Source organism: Heptranchias perlo, unplaced genomic scaffold (genome assembly GCF_035084215.1).
Source record: "Heptranchias perlo isolate sHepPer1 unplaced genomic scaffold, sHepPer1.hap1 HAP1_SCAFFOLD_47, whole genome shotgun sequence".
Taxonomy (NCBI): domain Eukaryota; kingdom Metazoa; phylum Chordata; class Chondrichthyes; order Hexanchiformes; family Hexanchidae; genus Heptranchias; species Heptranchias perlo.
In genome coordinates, this window is record NW_027139484.1 from 3,500,012 (window position 1) to 3,504,265 (window position 4,254).

Sequence of the window (4,254 nt, forward strand, 5' to 3'; positions counted from 1 at the left end):
TATCCTTCTATTCCTTTCTCCCTCATGTGCTGATCTAACTTCCCCTTAAATGCCCCGATGTTATTTGCCTCAGCTGCTCCACGTATTTGCAAGTTCCACATTCTAACCACTCTCTGGGTACAAGTTTAACATAACTTCTTTGCTTTTCAACTCTATCCCTCTAGAAATGAATCCTAGTGTTTGATTTGTCTTTTTATGATCTGATTAACCTGGGTCGCTACTTTTAGTATTTTGTGTATTTGTACCACTCGATCCCTTTGCACCTCTATCCCGTTTAGACTCTTATTATCCAAGCAGTGTGTGACCTCCTGATTCTTCATTCTGCAAGTTTATTAATTCCCTCTTGCATTTTGATGCATTCTTCCTTTGTATTAACTAAATCCCCCAATTTGGTGTCGTCCACAAATTTTGGAATTGTACTTCCGATTCCCGAATCCAAATCGTTAATGTAAATTGTGAAGAACAGTGGTCCCAGCAACTGGAACTCCACTTCCCACCTTTTGCCAGTGTGAGTAGCGACCCTTAACCTCTATTCTCGGCTTTCAGTTTTGCAGCCAACTTATTATCCATTCTGCCACCTGACCCTGACTCCACGGGCTCTGAACTTAGCCATGAGTCTGCAATGTGGTACATTATAGAAGGCCTTCGGAAAATCCAAATATATCACATCTACTGCATTAAACTTGTCTACACTTTCTGTTCCTTCTTCAAAGATTTCAATAAGGTTGGTCCTGTCCTTTGGGTTATCAGATTAAGCCTTGGCCGGTTTACTTGCTCTTGGAGCTCACAATGCTGTTTTTCTTCGGCAGCAGCACGGCCTGGATATCAGACAACACCCGAATCGATGGTCACCCGTCCCAGCAGCTTGTTGAGCTCCTCGTCGTTGCGGATGGCCAGCTGCAGGTGTCTGGGGATGATGCGGGTCTTCTTGTTTGTCCCGGGCCGCGTTGCCGGGCAGCTCGAGGATTTCAGCCGTCAGATACTCGATGCACAGCAGCCAGATAGACCGGGGCTCCGGCACCCACACGTTCAGCATAGTTCCCCTTTCGCAGGAGCCTGTGAACACGGCTAACAGGGAACTGCAGTCCGGCCCGGGATGAGCGAGACTTGGCCTTGGACAGAGCTTTACCGCCGGTTTTTCCTCTTCCAGACATTTCCACAATCTCACAAACACTTTCACAAAGAATGAAGAAATCCTCCCGCACTCGCCCTTCTTATACCTTCTGGAGGAGTACAGTGGGGGCACTTGTGATGGGTCTCTCTCAGAGTGTTTACACTGGCCGCTCACCCTCACTGATATTCTATCTTTGAACTGCTGTAATATTGTCCTTTAGTAATATTGCTGCTCCTCCTCCTTTCCCTATTTCCCTGTCCTTTCTAAAGATCTGATAGACTTGAATATTAAGCTGCCATTCCTGTCCAGTTGTTAGTCAGGTCTCTGTAATGATTTAATGGAATTATTTAACTTTACTCAATGGCTGATGTGAGCTGTGGTAAAATGTATTTCCAGCTGGTCAAGTATTGCAGGTATCGACTGTCTCTTCAGTCCGATATCAGGTGAAGAATTACTGGCTGGTGTGGAATTTCCATTGATTGGGGGTTGGTGAAATCTACTGGGCGGAAACAGGAACTGCAACAGAGCGAGAAAGGATCCGTCAGAAACCAGTGAAAATGAAGAACAAAATCCAACAGCCTGCAGTGTCTGTTCAGGATCTGATGTTTGGGAACTGTTTTATTGTTGATTGTTTTCAGCGATGATGGTATAGTGGTGAGCATAGCTGCCTTCTAAGCAGTTGACCCGGGTTCGATTCCCGGCTATCGCAATTAAGTGTGTTTATTATTTTATTTCCATCAGAAACTCTTAAGTTGACATATCGAATCCCTTTATCATTTTAAATATCTGGATCAGATCATCCCTCAACCTTCTGAACTCAAGGGAATGCAAACCAAATTTATGCAACCGGTCCTCATAAATGAACCCTTCAAGCCCCAGTATCATTCTGGTGGATCTGCACTGTCCCCCCTCCAAGGCCAATATATCCTTGGTGAGGATCAGTACTCCAGATGGGCTCTGACCAAGGCTCTGTAGAACTGAAGCATCACTTCCTTCCCTTTGTATTCCAGCCCTGGAGATAAAGGTCATTAGTCTGTGATTGCTTTTTGTATCTGTGCACTAGCCTTTAGTGTTTTTTTGTACATGGACACCCAAATCACTTTGCTCCTCCAACATTCCCAGTCTCTCACTTTGAGAAAATACTCCAATGTTTCCTTTTTATATCCAAATTGAGTTATCTCACACTTCCCCACATTGAACTCCACCTGCCACAGTTTGTCCATTCACTTAAACTGTCACTTTGGAACTTCCTGCTCCAATCTACACCACTGACTGTGCCTCATAACTTAGTGTCATCTAGAAACTTGGACCTATAACTCTCTATTACTTCATCCAAGTTATTGATAAACATGGTGAAAAGCTGAGGCCCCATTACTGATCCCTGGGGACACAACTTGTCATATCCCCCCAATCAAAGAACATTCCCTTTATCCCTACTCTTTTCTCCAGCCTACCAACCATTTCTAACCCGAATCACAAGGTCCCTTTCTTTTTATTTATTCTATTAATCTCTTGTGCTGAAACTTATCAAATGCCTTCTGTCAGTCCATATGGACAAAATCATAGACACTCCCCTGTCCACCTTGTTAGTGACCTCATAAAATTTAAATAGATTGGTCAGACATGACCTGCCCTTCACAAATCCAATTTGACTCTCTTTGACCAACTCATTTTTTCTCTCATGATAGATTTCAGTAAGTTCCCCACAATCGACGTTAAAATGACAGGTCTGTAATTTTCTGGTTTCTCCCTCCCTCCTTTCTGAAATAACGGAGTGACATTTTCAACATTCATATCCAAAGGCACAATTCCTGAGTCTAGAGAGCTTTGGGAAATTATGACTAATGCATCTGCAATTTCCCGAGCTGTTTCCTTAAATACTCTGGGTGGAAACCATCAGGTCATGGAGATTTCATTCTTTGTTTGCAGTTATTTATTTATCTGACTGTGTATAACAGGACTGAGTGTCCCAGCACTGACAGTGTGTATAACAGGACTGAGTGTCCCAGCATTGACTGTGTGTATAACAGGACTGAGTGTCGCAGCATTGACTGTGTGTAAAATAGGACTGAGTGTCCCAGCATTGACTGTGCATATAACAGGACTGAGTGTCCCAGCATTGACTGTGTGTATAACAGGACTGAGTGTCGCAGCATTGACAGTGTGTATAACAGGACTGAGTGTCCCAGCATTGACTGTGTGTATAACAGGACTGAGTGTCCCAGCATTGACTGTGTGTAAAATAGGACTGAGTGTCGCAGCATTGACTGTGTGTATAACAGGACTGAGTGTCCCAGCACTGACTGTGTATGTAACGGGACTGAATGTCCCAGCACTGACAGTGTGTATAACAGGACTGAGTGTCCCAGCATTGACTGTGTGTATAACAGGACTGAGTGTCGCAGCATTGACTGTGTGTATAACAGGACTGAGTGTCCCAGCATTGACTGTGTGTAAAATAGGACTGAGTGTCCAAGCACTGACTGTGTGCATAACGGGACTGAATGTCCCAGCACTGACTGTGTGTATAACAGGACTGAGTGTCCCAGCATTGACTGTGTATGTAACGGGACTGAATGTCCCAGCATTGACAGTGTGTATAACAGGACTGAGTGTCCCAGCATTGACTGTGTGTATAACAGGACTGAGTGTCCCAGCATTGACTGTGTGTAAAATAGGACTGAGTGTCGCAGCATTGACTGTGTGTATAACAGGACTGAGTGTCCCAGCACTGACTGTGTATGTAACGGGACTGAATGTCCCAGCACTGACTGTGTGTATAACAGGACTGAGTATCCCAGCACTGACTGTGTATGTAACGGGACTGAATGTCCCAGCACTGACTCTGTATGTAACAGGACTGAGTGTCCCAGCACTGACTGTGTGTTTTACAGGACTGAGTGTTCGAGCACTGAGCGTCGAGTGTACATTGGCTGCGGGAGGAAATATATGGGTGCGGTCGAATCCATGATTGGGTGGAGTGACATGGGGTTGTCGGTTGAGATTAAATCGGTTGGAGGAGGGTAGAGAGGCAGGGGTTGAGGGCCTTGGAGGCTTTAGAACACGAAGATGAGAATTTTAAAATCGAGGCATTGCCATACCGGGAGCCAATGCAGTAACACACGAACAGAACAAGACAC

The 4,254-nt window shown here is 44.9% G+C and overlaps 1 non-coding gene across 1 annotated transcript; it reads left to right on the forward strand.

The window, feature by feature from the left end:
- The first annotated feature begins 1,751 nt into the window (after positions 1-1,751).
- Positions 1,752-1,823, forward strand: trnar-ucu (transfer RNA arginine (anticodon UCU)). The gene has a single exon. It is a non-coding gene; the product is annotated as a tRNA-Arg (tRNA).
- Positions 1,824-4,254: the final 2,431 nt, after the last annotated feature.